This window comes from Stigmatopora argus, chromosome 11 (assembly GCF_051989625.1).
Source record: "Stigmatopora argus isolate UIUO_Sarg chromosome 11, RoL_Sarg_1.0, whole genome shotgun sequence".
In the NCBI taxonomy this organism is placed as follows: domain Eukaryota; kingdom Metazoa; phylum Chordata; class Actinopteri; order Syngnathiformes; family Syngnathidae; genus Stigmatopora; species Stigmatopora argus.
Window position 1 is genome coordinate 4350913 of NC_135397.1, and position 15080 is coordinate 4365992.

At 41.5% G+C, this 15080-nt stretch overlaps 2 protein-coding genes across 2 annotated transcripts in view; one reads left to right on the forward strand and one right to left on the reverse strand.

Moving 5' to 3' along the window:
* Window positions 1-15080, reverse strand: part of mcm8 (minichromosome maintenance 8 homologous recombination repair factor) — a 194227-nt gene that overhangs the window by 174648 nt on the left and 4499 nt on the right. The window lies entirely within an intron of this gene.
* Window positions 13616-15080, forward strand: part of cdh11 (cadherin 11, type 2, OB-cadherin (osteoblast)) — a 49464-nt gene continuing 47999 nt past the window's right edge. Inside the window, exon 1 of the mRNA XM_077614177.1 lies at window positions 13616-13927. The gene's annotated coding sequence lies outside the window, so the exon portion shown is untranslated. The remainder of the gene's footprint in view (window positions 13928-15080) is intronic.

Genomic DNA, 15080 nt, shown 5'->3' on the forward strand with positions numbered 1-15080 from the left:
AAGTATGCATGCTTCACATCGAAGAAAGAAATGTTCCGATGGTCCATCCTGCTTCAGAGTCGGATGAATAATTCAGCATGAGCTAATGTTGTCTCGGCCTCATCCCGCATATTTTACAAAGGCTTGCTGCATGTCTTTGCTCTTATTTATCTGTTTTTTTTTTTTCAGGCTTTCATTTCTGCTTCGAATGCGACAGCACTCGATCAAGTCAATCACATCTACACAGATGTATGCTTGTTGCTTGTTAGGATTTTAAAGAAAAAGAGCTGTTACGTATTAAAACCCTTTTGTTATGTGGTGTTTTAGCTCAGTAGCTGCCATTGACGCCAATAGATTTCAATCCATTTTGGCTATTAGAAGTGGATTAGATGTCTATCACCATCAATGACAGCCAATGGCTTAAAAAGGGACGTATAGTAATGGGGAAGTGACTTTGTGATAGCTAATATATTAAATAGGTTTGTGTTCGGTGCATTGAAGAGACGAAATAGTCATTGGGTTTGTAGTACATAGGAGTCCCTATCAAAAATAAAAGACATAACCTGCATTAGGAAAATGTAAAGCGAATGTTTACTGATTGAATCATTAGTCATAAAATGAGAGCAGCTGTGGCTGGAATGCATTTTCCGTCGATTTCGAGGAAATTGCACATGCAGATGTATTCGGTTGTAATGACTGTTTTTTCAGGCAATCAGTGTCAGCGAGAAGCTCACCATTTGCGTAACAAACCACATTAATTTCCTGCTTCTATGTCCGTGAGCTCTGATACGTGTTGAGGATAGTCCTCATCAATGCGCAAAAAAATCATATTTTGTCCAGGTGAAGATATAGAAATAGAAAATAAAGGGCAGCTGTCAGGCTCAGGGGCCAAATTGGAGCTAGGAATGAGTGGTGGACGTGGAGTGCTTCACCTGCATCTGTCCTGTCTTTATCTGTTTCGGAAAGGTCGAAGACGAAGGCTGCCAGACTGCAGCTGACTGGCTCAAGTGTAATCAAGCATGACCGACTTTTTTGGACACCCCCGCACACAGGAGCGCACACACCTACACATTTCCACCCTCGTCCTACCTAACAAAGCTATTTCCTGGTGCTGACACTTTGTCATTTGTCACAAAGACATCTCAGCACTTCAGCGACCTTCTTAGTGGAGTGGCTTATCTTAGACAGTCTGACACATGATGATTAAAAAAATATTACATATATACAACAATTTCCAAACTGATGTGCCAATTTCTACCTGCTGATTATCCAGTTTTATTAAAGTAAAATGGCAGCCTGTGAATCCAAAGGGTCTGTTGAGACACCATTCTAGTAGCTGTTCTTCTTCTTCCCACTTATTCTGTCATTCACGAACCAATAGTCTTGAAACTTAGTATAGAACATCGTATGGGCCAGTATGTATCAATAATCGGAGACCGATTTTCCGATTTCTGCGCGTATTATTTAATTTTTGATTAATTGGTGCTCGAGTTGCCTGATGGTTACAAGTTAACCAGTAGAAGACATGTGCGCATAGTCCGTAATGGACTAAAGCACACTTGTGCTTATATTTTTCCCAGGTATGGCTTATTGAGACTTGTTTTGGGGCTTGCCCAAAATAGACATGAAGGATCACTTTGATTTTTTTGTGGGCTGAGATTCCTGTCACTTATCTTTTTTGGGTAATCCTAAATGTAGAGACTAATTTGCCCCAGTGTACTGCATAGTAAGAAGTAGCAAAATATTTCCAATTTGAGTCTGGAGTTGAGAAAGTTTTGAAAGCAGTGTTTTAAGGTGTCAACAAACAACCGCCTCAGCTATTTTTTTAGACAAAGACGCGGGTTGGCAAAAATGGCGAGGGAACAGAGCTAAAGTAGGAGGATGGGAGCTAAAGTGAGATTTAGGAGAGGAGAGAAGGGTGATTAGTGGGCAGCTGATGCATGGAGAGAGGCACTGAGGTGAAGAAGGAGATGGGGGGCAGGTGAGGTAAAATGGGGGGGTTGGGGGCTCCCGATGGAGAGAGACACAGTCCATCACAGGTGGAGTCTAAGCAAGAGAGGAGGAAGGACAAAGTTTAAGCAGGATTGATGACCTGTGTCTGTCTCCGGAATAAGGCTGGGAATGTACATCATTACAGAGGGGGATGCTCCCACACCTGAGCTCCGTGAAGGGTAGGGGATGCTTTCCCCTTTTACTTTCAGCCGTGGATTTGGGAGGGCTGATTGCAAACAACTGCTCAGTCAAAGGTGATTGGATGTTGAGCGTCATCAATGGCAGGGATGCATTCAAAAAAGTTAAGGCTGTTGACAATTGTAAATAATTGAAAGCAATTCAGCCAATGAATAGCATCTAATGAGAGAGCATTCATTAAAAGTCCCAAAGTAGTCCATCAAGTTCCTTTTATGTATGGATTAGGCATATTTGGGAAAAGAACACAAATTATAAAGGGCACATTCTGGTGCCAAGAAAACCTGTCGCCTGAATGGTGAGCGCTCTCGGAGGAGGGGCAAGGAATTAGAGCATGGAGGCCATTGTCAATGGCTCAACTACATTAAGTGTGTGTGTGTGAGTGTGTGTGTGTGTGTACATTGGTCTCCATTATCATTACAGTGATTCATTCCACATGCTGGAGAAGATGGAAGAGCGATGAAGAGGAGGAAAACGATGTGACCACCACAGAGAGTGATTGTGATGAGGGCAGTCAGGTTGCTGGTGCAATTATTGAATGGGCGGCGCAATCAAGCACCACTTGCGTTCACATACTTGGGCAAAAGTGGCTGAGTTCAACATGTGTCGTGGTCTGTTTGCCAGAACTGATCCTTCCGTTTTGTGCACATAAATAGGCACTATGGAAAGAAAGCAGCATTATGGAAAGCCTGTACATGATCTTGAATGATTGAGAAAGCTTTTGCGAACTCATTCATGCCTAAAACAGTGACAAAATGTGTAGGATTTTGCCTAAACCACACCCAAAAAACTCAATTTTCCACTGTAAACCCGTCTTTAGCCTTAATATCAAAGGTCAAACCCTTATCAGAAATGCTAAAATGGCTTAAAATCAAAATGTGCTCATCCTAAACGTTTGTTTTTTTTGCGATCGGGTTGTTATCAACAATCAGCGTGTAATGTTGACTTTAGTGAAAGCATAACATCGGTTTGGTGCAAGAATTTAAAACGAATGGTTGTGAACACGCTCGTTCAGTTCTGCACGGATTGATGAGCACTCTGCCCTGCTTTGTATTCCGAAGCGATCCTGCCGCTACCGACGTGCTAAAACAAGAAGCTTTGATTTAATATCAAACGAGCCAAAGACTGACAGACGAGCCAGGGAAAAGGTGAGCGCTCTTAATTTAACCCACATGTCAGGCAAAGACATGAAGGGAGACTTGCAAGAGCAAAGGAAAAACACATGTAATAGCAGCTAGGTCAACCAAGTGCACTTCTATGTGTCTGATTATTATCATTCTTCTCTCCTTTTTTTAAATCAGCATGCAAATGTCCGGATAATCAACAGCGTAAAGTCACAATACTCTGCTAGTCTGTGATGGATTTAGTGGCACAGGCAGGCGTCATCGTTCATCTGAAGAGGCCGACTTTAATACTCTTTACACCAAAGTTCCTGTTTGCGCTCCCAATTGATTTGGAGCCAGCCGCACGACGTGATCCAATAGAGGGATTTGCTGATGATGTAATATGTGCGATGAATGAAACAATGCCCGGGCGAGCCGGGCATATTGCATTATTCACGTCTCATTTCATCATTTCACGTCACAGCGGGTTTCGGGGGTCCATTGTTTGTTCCGCATTTGCATCCATTGCCATGTAGGTGCGAGTCTTTCGTGCTCACTTGCTGGCTGTGGAGTCCAATCGATTTGAACTGGGAGGAACGGCAGTGATTTTTCCAGTAACAATAATGGTGATAGACCTCGAATCCATTCGAACTGGGTGAATGAGCATGGTCAACCTCTCCGGTCAAAATGAGCTGCCATCTCAAAATAAATAAATAATGTTAGTTAACTAGAAAATGTAGAAAAGCAATGTTTTTTAGAATTAGTCAAAATTATGCATCGTGTAACAAAACCTCCCACCACTGGAATAATTTGCTAAGCTCTAAGAAGACTAAACAAACCTCTAACAAAATCTACCGTACACTTAAAAAAATGGAGTGCACATCCGGCTCAGACAAATATAGAGGAGTTATGTTTTTTAGAAAAATCTGTGATTGAAAGAAGTCGTGAATGCTGAACTGCGAATATGCGCCAGTCCACTGTGCATATTAAAATAATCTTTGACTGGATGCTATAATGACACGAGTGTGTCTTTTAGGCAGGAGATTGTGGTGACTCAAACGACCGTCAAACTCTGCAATCTAGTCTATAAAAAAGGTGTCAAAATGCCTTAACAGACTTGAAGTGGACAGTAGGTTTGAGCTTTGACCATTCATTGGCCCCTAATAACAGCAATGAGAATGTACCATGGCAGCATTAAAGGCCATTACTACGGTCGTCATTGGCCATCGATGAAGAGGGTAACGATGTCATTTAGACACACATCCGAACACTTTTCTGCACTATGACACACACACACACACAGAAGAGCTTGTCTGCTTGGCTTTGCCTGGTCGCTTGTTCCCACTGCGTTAATACTGTCATATTTGCAAGTGTCCGCAATGCGAGTGGACAGCCACGTCGCTCGCAGTGACTCGGCACAAACCTACCTACAGCGCTGGCGGCTATTGAACATGACAGTGAGTCTGTGCACGTATATATACACATGTGTGTGTGTGTGTGTGTGTGTGTGTGTGTGCGCGTGCGTATTTATGTTTGAGCCCTAGGGTTTGCCAGCTACCACCAACACGACCTGCGTGTGAAGACAAAAAGACTACTGATGATTGGAATTGGAGGAAACAACATCCTTGCTTGAAAGTGTCAAAAGGCCAGTTCAAACTTTTTGGATTTATTATAGTTTTTCAGATTAATTTAGCTGTCTGGATGAAGGATTGGGGGTTATCTGTGACCTTTCAGAATTTGCGTCTTGAGACATTTTTGTGGGTCTACTCATGATGGTTAGGGTGAGACAATTTTATGTTTCGAGGTTAGCCAGGCTTGAGGAAGGAAACATAATAGTTAGAATCTTTAGGAACAAACGAGTCTTCAAAGAGGGGGCCATACCAGGACAAGATGAAGAGAGTGCCCAGGAATCTAAGTGCCATCAATAACCATTATTAGAGAGAATCAAGACTTTATTTTGGGGCGCAGTCTTGTCATGACAGAGCTATATGCCTTGTTAAATAGGTCTTGAGAGCTGCACTTCAATCAAGTTTAATGGAATGATAACTAAACTTGCTCTAATGCTACGCCCTATAAACAATGATTAAAATTCACACCCCTCTCAGTTTTGCGTTGGCCATCTGGCTAGCATTTGTGGTCTACATTTGAGAGCCATTGGACAAAATCTTTGAACAGTTCCTGGTTTGAGAGGAAGGTATTCAAAGCAGAGGAGAATTCCAGTCTATTCACTGCTGGATTTACACACATCAGTGAGTTGAGAGGAAGTGAGGAAGAGGAGGATGAGGGGGAGGAAGGAAGGTTTTCAAATGTCAAGTCCTCAGAGATTAACAAGCTAGCGAGAGAGGCCCAAACTTCGATTCCACGCAGCTTCTTCCCCAGTCCGCCTCCGAGACGCTGGTGTCCCTCGCCGTCCCCGTGACGTGACAACATACACAACTCCCCTTTACACACACATTCCTGTCACATCCTTTGCACTCACTCGCCTTTTCACTTCTCTCTCGATGCCCATGTTTTTTATGCTCACTCACTGTTGGGATGCAAGGAAAGGGGGGATAGGGATCGCATACATTAAGTCCAATGGCATTGAATGAGAAGACTAAACCCCTGCCAAGGCCAAACAGTTTTGATTTGAATGTTCTTACTTTCATTTTGGATTGGGGTGGTTATTGTCATAAATTTACAAGAAAGTGTTCACTAAAGTACATGCTCTGGAGTTCAAACTAAAAGCTTATACACACCAAAAATGGATGACTTGTTCAAAATCACGGGTCTTTGTGTCCTTTTGATCGTCAACTATGATAATATGTCCACTAAATTAAGTGCTGCCACATTCACAATCGAAAGAATGACATTTCCGCTCTTCATTTTGCTTTTAAATGTGTCAAATTTGAAATTCCATTTCAACAAATTCCGATGCAGAAGCAGTTGTCTAAGCCAATAAAAATCATCATACCACTATTGTTGGTATAGAAAATGGTCAACTGTTCATATACTGCATAGTCTTACAAGCAAACAAGTCATCCTGGGATCGAATTTTAAAAAAGCGTTGACCCCGAATGTGCAGTAGATTCCATTAGCGCAAATCCAATGTATTCCTGACAGGAAAAATTGATTCCATAGGGTGAAGGTGTGCGTGCCTGGTCTCCAACTGTGAGGGACATAGTTACACAAACCTCGCAATGACAGGCGCATGATTATACAAGAAGCTTGCATCGCACCAATGTTACTTCAATGACTGTCTGGGCCCTGGCTGATAAAGTTATAGTACAAAAGCTCAATCAGTAAAAGGCATTTGTCCCAAAAGCCCTTACAATGTAGTATAATTAAAGTTGGGATGAAGTCAACTCAGGTTATGTTGCAAAAAGGCCTAAGAGACTTTTAATTCCGTCTATTGATTACATCACAAGTCACGCACACAAAGGTGTAAACACACTAAAGACCAAGCAAAAACACACAATCACCCTTTGACTTGGTGAATTCAACAACATAAATGAAATAAACTCTAAAAAACTCCATGATGAAAATGAAGACAGTGTATGCGTGCGGTGGAGCTTTCACCCGCTTCACACAAGTAGAATTGAAAAAAAAAACATCAAGCTGCTCACAATGGATTTTTCCAATTGACACCAGTACGGCATTGCTGACATTTTACCTTTTACCGAGACGCCCGTCTGACATTTTCTCACAGTGGTTGGCCGCAGCGAAAGCGATGCATGCTAATCGCAGCCACTCATTCCATAACAGTGCAAAACTCTAGGAGAAAACCAATAGCACCGGCCAATATTCATTTCAAGTCTTCCTTAGCGAAAAAAAGAAACACCCAAATGTCAGACACTACGTGAGTCCGATCTGGTTTTCCTTGTGTATATGCACAAATCACTTTTTCTTGGGCTACTATGTACACAGAGGCCAAAATTTGCTTGGACTTGTCTTGTACTTCTACAATTGGGCCAATAGTTACCAAGAATCACAAGAGTTCAAATAGATTGGACAGTTATTAGTCATTTAAAAATACTATCCATTCATAATGTTTTAAAATATACAGTTTGTGAGTCACAAGGTCATGGAACGACTTGAACTGACTAGTTAGGGAGGACTTGCTTTCATTTACTAGGGGATTTTCTGTTGATGTGTACACATGCTGTAGCGGCATCATTTTTCAGAACATTCCACAGTGGGTGGTTTGTGTTGGGCTGATTGTGTGCTACAAAATATGACAAGTCGCTTACTCACGCCGCACGCTAATTGTCCCCGGAGCCCGCCACGCGAGTGTTCATTGAGCGCTAATTGCCGCCCAGAGGGAACACGTTACGCCTACCCTGAAAAGAAAAAATAAAGAAACAACACGGATAAAGTGCGCACTCGTGTTATTAAAAGCAAAATTTCTAATTTGAGCCTGGAAACTGATAATAACCATTTTCTCGCCAGGGGATCTGAACATGTATTGACTCGTATTGATGAGGTCGACCATTTTATTGGACTTTAAATTGTCGTTTCCCTGTGGGAGTCTCGACCTAAATACACAATGTAAAAACCGCACGTGTCCTGAATTTATACACACACACCCACACACAAATTGAGAGCGTTTAATGAAAGTAGCATTCATTACCAAGACAAACGTTAACGTTGTTTATTATTTTTATATTTTTAATTGCTGATATTTCTTCCTTTTTCCTGTGAAATATTTTAATCATGCTTGCATCTCCACCAGAAAGATTGGTGATGTGCCACAGGAATTTAAAAAAGGGGAAAAAAGACAATAAGCTTTGATTAAAAATACAGAAAACAGATAAAAACTGCTCGGGCTCAATCGTTGCTATTGTTATTTTTCATTTTTCCCAAAAAATATTTCGAAAATAATTTGGAGAATTCAGCACAAACATCCGTCTGGAATAATTTGTTCTGATTGGGTGTCATTCGCTAAATTGTATTCCCACTTGTATGTACCCCAAATTGCAGATTTTGTCTATTTTCTGGCATGTGTTTTTGAGACTGTTTCATATGTTCTGTACGATGGATGACGTCACCTAGTTTAATGTATTTTCTCATATTTTCATTTTGCTTTTGCTAGTTAGTACATGACCCGTTTTCAGTCTGGTCGACATCTGCTACATGTTTCTTGGGAAGTTTTAATTTTGGCTTCTTACTCCATTCAAAATTATATTTTTGGTTGCCAACTCAAACCAAATGAATAGACCAAGCTACAGCTCCTAACCCTAAAAACTGGGGCTTACTGAAGTCGAGGCATTTGCAGTACTATAATATCCAAAGTTTGACAAAATGAAGAAATGCTGTCTTTGCAGTCAGTGCGGATAACCGAAAAAATACAGCAGATGAACTATGTAACTTCTCACCTAGCAAACAGTCAAAAACAAATGTTTTCTCTTTTGCTTTCAAGACAGCAGCAAAGGCCAGACAGAGGTGTTGCTAGCGAGCAAGTCTGCGTTTCTTCCATCACATCTTCTTATCATTGCCTCACTCAGACATGTGCACTCAGTCAGCAGTCAACGATAAGATAACAATTGGAGATGGATGAGCCGAGCGTCCCTGCCGGGAAGAGTGATGGCAAGTAAATAAAGAATGTGTGGGCTTCTTGATCCTGCGTCTGGTGTCGGCACTAAAGGGGGTTTCCAGTTTAAAAAAAAAACATGCTGATGGATTTTTCGTGGTTGCGTACTCAGTGTGCTGCTATAAAAACGTGTATAAACATACGAGTAACTATTTAAATGTTTGCTTCCAAAGTGATTGTGTGCTTCAATGAGAAAACATGATTAAATTGTTAATTATCCGTACTTGTTTTCAAAGGAGATTGGAAATCTCAACATAAACAAAAACGCTTTCCTCCCTGTGCCCCCTTTGGTGAGGAAAAATAGACCTCTGAGGGAGCCAGCTGAAAACGGTGGGGGAAAGAAAGCTGACAATTTTGCTAAGTTTGGTTTCAGTCATCAAACTCACCCCAATTTAAAGATTGTTGTCACGGTTGCATTTGTAAAATCTTTGTGCCTGGACACGGCCATTCCAGAATTTCTACAAGACCAATTTGGACAAGGCATCGGATTCTGTTCTGATGAGCTTCTGAGCAATTAATTTAGTGACTCGGGACATCATTGAAACTGAAATGAACTCAACAAAAACATACAGATTTGCTCCGTCAAGTGTCTCCACTACCAGCAGCTAATTCAAGTAATGCACAAATACGGGTTGGCGCTACTGAAGAATCACAAGACCCACATTAGCATTGGACACGAGATTCACATTAGCATAAATTCAAAATGTGTTTTTCCCCATCGCACCAGACATTACAAAAAGCCCACATGAAGTCAAGTGTATGCAAAATAGAGAACCAGAATAAAAAGCATCAATGCGTACGACCGCTTCAAAATGGGGACCTTTTTTGGTCGTAAAAATAGTTTTTACACCTGCAGGTGAAGCAAAAAAGGTAAGGGGAGGTGATTTCTCCTACAGAAATGCTTTGTTCACGTAATACAACAATTTAGGGGAAAGCGAGGCGAGTAAACTGAACAGCAGCATCCACATTCTCAGCAAAGAACACTTTGGTGCCCCATTGAGTGTTAATACTTAATTGGCTTCAGTGAGGATAATTCAAGCAAAACAACGACAGCTCCCAAACATTGGGTTCACTTTTGTAGCGGGCAACAAAGAGAAAAACACAAAAAAAATCCACTATGCACTTGTTTAAAAAAATAAGTTACATTATGGTGAGTGACCTAGGCAAGTTAACTGTAAGCAAATGACTGTACTTGCAAATTTTGAGTAAGTTTCAGCTTTGGTCCGAAACACCGTTAGTTTCACACAATGGGAAACATACCGAGACCACCTCTGAAAGGAGGTCTCGGACGGGGCTGTTTGGTCCACATCAGAGTTGACTGGTTTGTATCAGTCAGTCAGGAATTCAGACCATGGCTTCCATCTATCCGCTTTGAAGTCTTCCATCAAGGTAAAAGTCTTTGTAAAACTGAATCAGTCATTTAGAATACGTCAGAGTCTTTCTAAATTATTCCCATGGGAAAATAAATATTTTAAAATCAATAAATTTGACCTAACCAAATCATGTTGATCATTATAAAAGAATTGAAGGTCTTTGAGCATCAATGGCAGCCATTGAATAAAGCACTGTAATGAAGTATTTGCACATTGTTACCCCACCATTGTGCTGTAGCCCTCATTCCTGCCAAGAATTCAAAAGTGGCACATCTATTGAAAGAGTCTCCCATTATCCTCATCCTTTTAAATTTCTTTTAACACTCATCTGAGGTGTCCTATTGTATTGTATATTGTTTAAACCGGGCAACCCCTGAGTGTTTATTAAACATGAAGCTTTCTTTACGCCAATCGACCGTGTCGCCTCTGAAAAAAAAAGTCACCTTCCTCTTTCAATACGAGAGGGAGGAAAGCAAAAAGTCCTTTTAGTCTCTCCTGGCATGTTTGTCTGCGAGAATCCTTTTCTCGTGAATCCATTCACACGCTGTAGCTCTTTGTGCAACATTGATACGTGCAAACGAATCGAGGCTTTGATTAAATGAGTTCAGAATGGAGGACGTGGGGTGGCTGAATAAAGCGTGAGGCGAGACGCCATTGCTATGCAGCGCCCCTAACTCGCACACAAGGCCGCTTCTATGTGACACTAGCTTTTCATTGGCTGTCTTTGCCTATTCTCATTCACCAACTCTCGCTCTCTATCGTGTTTTTCTCATTTATTCGCCAACTTTGTGTCAAGCATTTTGCTTCTCTTTTAGGGCTGAGAAAAAGTGGAAAAAAATGCTACCAAATTTTAGTCACAAATTATGGGTGCGCGTTATACACGGGTGCGAGTTATACCCGAATAAATATGGTAGATTGAAATGGAAGGAAATACAACACAAAAAAAGAGAGTTTGAGTTATCTCTGTCGTTTCCCGTTTGGGGAGAAAACAAAGTTAAGAAAAAGAGATTTAATTCAGAAAAAAAAATCTGGGATTTTATTTGTAGCCTATATTGCTCAGTGCTAAAACAAATATTACCTTAGAGTCCAGGAAAGTCTCATGCTATAAATTAGTGCCGAGTGTAGATTGCAGGACATAAAATGTAGCATTATTGCGCCGCGAGTTGCGGCCATGCGGTTGGTGAGGTCCGTTGACGTGTTTGATTGAACCAGACTGCCGATTATATTTTTATCGTTGCATCCTGATGTTATGAAGGGCAAAGCCGTAAACGTTATTACCTTCATAAGCCTTTATTAAATAAAGCTCTATGAAAGCTATGTATGCAGTATTGTGGTCAAAATCTGGTGAGGTGATGGAATATGGGCCTCATCATTAAGACACCCCCCCCTTGCCCCTGCAATAAATAAATAAATAAATAAATAAATACAGAAGCCTCCAATTCCACTAAGACGGGGCCTCAATATCCCCCTGCTCAGTTACCGTGCCGACAGCTAAAATTCAATTATGGCCGACTGTGCGATAATCCTGGCCTGCTGATTGGTCACCGCTGCCCTCCATTAAACCGACATAGCGGGGAGGAGAAGCGGGAGTTCCACAGACGTAAGTCCAAGAGAAGGCAGACAAAGAGAGAAGTAAATTAAAACATATAGCCCGTTTGTGTGATCCCTCAAAGCCCCTGCTATCCTTCAGGCTCAAGTGAAAACAAACAAGCTGGCCCTTAAAAGGGCGCTCCGTAATCCCCCATCGGTTGGCCTACAGCAACATACACACAGGCCAAAAGACACATACGTGCACACGTGTGTTTTTCATTCAACAACAGGAGCCAAATTCCAACTTCAGAGAGCCGGAGAGGATGTTGGAGCGGAAAATTGTGTGAAGATTGTCTCCATCTGCGTCGTTTCCAAAAAGAAAGAAATCATGATGACAAATTTTTGCGAACTAGAACGATTGTGGAGGATTTATGACAAGTGGGGAATGCAAACTGGAAAGATATCAGCGCATGTGCAAGTGAAATAATGGACTACTACTACGACTACTTTTTTTTAACGGGTCTGACCCCATTTGTGAAGATCATCCAGTAAAAAGTACTAAATAAATCAACTTTGGCTATTGCAAATAATCAAAAACTATGTAGAAGTCTAAAAACATTTGTGAAAAATGAAGCTGGTGAGTACTGGGACTAAACTGAAGCAGAAGCACATGCTTAAAAAATGGCTGCCATTGTTTGAGAACTGTAATTATATATGACAACTTCCCCTTTATCTTAATCCAATTGTGTCATTTGGCCTCCAAACTAAAAAGACCCCACTGCATGTTGTAATGGCAATGTATCCTCCCTCATTTATTTTTACTTTTCATAATGCAGCTCAAAATATACAGTCAGATAAATATGTGAGGTTTGTAAAATTTGGGCACACAACACAGCAACTTCAAACCAAAATATTCATTTTTTTGCTATTCAGGGTATTGCTGTTTGAGATTGTGCTATTTATAGCTTTTTTCGTGGGTCTACTCGTGACTGACATTCATTTTCCATGCTGATTATCCTCACGAGGGTTGCAGCAAAACTTCAGCCTATTCAAGGGAACTCTGGACAGTAGGCAGTGTACACCCTGAATATGTTGCCAGCCAATCGCAGGCCACAAAGACACAAACAACAATTTACGTACACACTCTAGGAACAATTTAGAGTGTTCAACCAGCCTGCCATGCACTATGTTTTAGGGGTATGTGAGGAAAACGGAGTACCCAAAGAAAACTCGTTCTGGCACAGGTAGAACATGAAAACTTCTCACAAGAAGGCAGGACTTGAAGATCAGGGGGCTCTCAAACCTCTATCATCATTGTGGGAGATCCATGAGGGAGGTATCTACCAAATTTCATGTTGCAAAGAAGAACTACTTGAGGGGTCCATTTTTTTCTAAAAATATTGCAAGGTTTGCTATTTGAACATTTTTTTGGTACTTTTTCATCAATAAATATGCTATTTGTAATCTGGGAAAGTGGGTACTAATTGAATTGAATGTGTCCCTCATTCAGACTCCTTTCATTGCCTGGAGACATTTGAAATCATTAGCCTATCACCTCCCCGGATGGCAGGGTCCCTCGGTATTCCCCGCCCACATTGCTGCGATTGGCTCAGTACTTGCGACCAATTGAAGGAGAGAAGCAACTGTTGCATCCTCATGCCTCTTCTTCCACTTTATGCATGGATCGAGCAAAAGTTGAAAAATAAATGTAAAAACATTCTCAGTATTGTCGAGTTTATGTTGGCGAATCTTCGTGGAAAAATTGAGATGACAGTAGCCTACATGTGGTGAGAGAAAGCGAGAGAGCTGCTGTGATTACTGCGCACCCTCTCTGCTCTCACGCTCTCTCCATCGCACCCGCCATCCCTCCCTCTCTTTCCTTCTCACATCTCATCCGAGTCTGGCTAAAGGAGGACGGACGCACTCAAAGCAGCTCGGCACAGCGCAAGAGGAGGAGGAGAGCGAGAAAGATGCTTCAGTAAGCAGTGATATCTTGCCCACTCTCTCCTTGAGATCCCCAGAAAGAAGCCCTTCTTCTTTAGCAATCTATCCGTGGATAAAAAAAATCAAACAAATAGAAGGGATTGCCATAAACTGGACTGGACCACCAGGCTGCGGATGATTTATTCCTGGGCTGTGAAAGGATTTTTTTTTTCCTCGCTTGGGACACGCGCCGACTCACGGAGGTAAGAGAAGCACGTTATGTCCCCTTATCCTTCCATCCGATTAGAGGGACTTCACTGGGATGAAGTGAAATGCTCCCCGGTGCCTTCTTGGGGGCACGTTGCAGCGCAAAACGGGCAAATTTGCGCACGCGCTTTAGATTTGACGCACGCATTTACGCATTTGGGAGACAAGCAGAGGCGTGAGTAGAATTCATTATTTGCAATTTAAAAAAAACATTTTAGCATTCAAGATGCAGCATAGGACGCAACATGCACCCGTGACTATGAAGCTCAACTTTTATTTCTCCTGGTGGTCTCTCAAGCCGGTCCCTTTATAGACACAGACAGACAGACTTTCACTGGCTCGGCTCAGTCGGGGTCTACCTGGTCTGATAATTGTTGGAATGAAAAAAAAACGCAGCAGAAAGGAGACATCCAAAAAAAAAAGAGGCTGCATTTTGGACTTCTGCTTTTGCGGTTAACAACTAAATTTAGGCTGTGTATAATAACTGTACTTGTCATACAATGTGGTTGCAATTTTTTCCCCCCACTGTTGTGGCTTTGTCGCTCTTTCCATGTGATGTGGAAAACGCTTGATTGTTTATTCCTGCTCATCAGCACTAGTTGTTTAAGTTTCAGAGCAGATTTAGATTGCATCAGTCTAGTACCCACTTTCAAGATTTCTCTTTTTAAATGGGCTTTTAGTCAGGTAATACATTCCTCTGCATTCAAAGACGGACGGGAAGCATCCGAGATGGTACATTCTCTCGACCAGTTTAATTTTTCTATCTGCAAGAATGCTGAATCATTTTAATCCACTAAAGTCAGTATAACTTGCCATGAAGACGAGATTAAAAAATGTCTCATAGTAAACTAGAATAATACAGCCTGGTTTCATATATTTAGGACAATGACTATTTGAAAGGCACGGTAAACGACACCCTATTGACTTTAAACTCAACGTATTTCCTATTCAAGTAATTAAACAACACCCCCAACCATCAAAAAAAGTCTTGGAAGACCTTGCAAAGGACCCTTTGAAATCATTCAAAGATCCTGTGTAATGTTTGGAATGACTTAAAAGAGTTCTAGTGAAGCTCTTGAGGTTCTTGCGGGGTATCCATTTACGACAGTGTAATGGTGGTATTTATATTTCATCAAGCGCCAGCTGCTG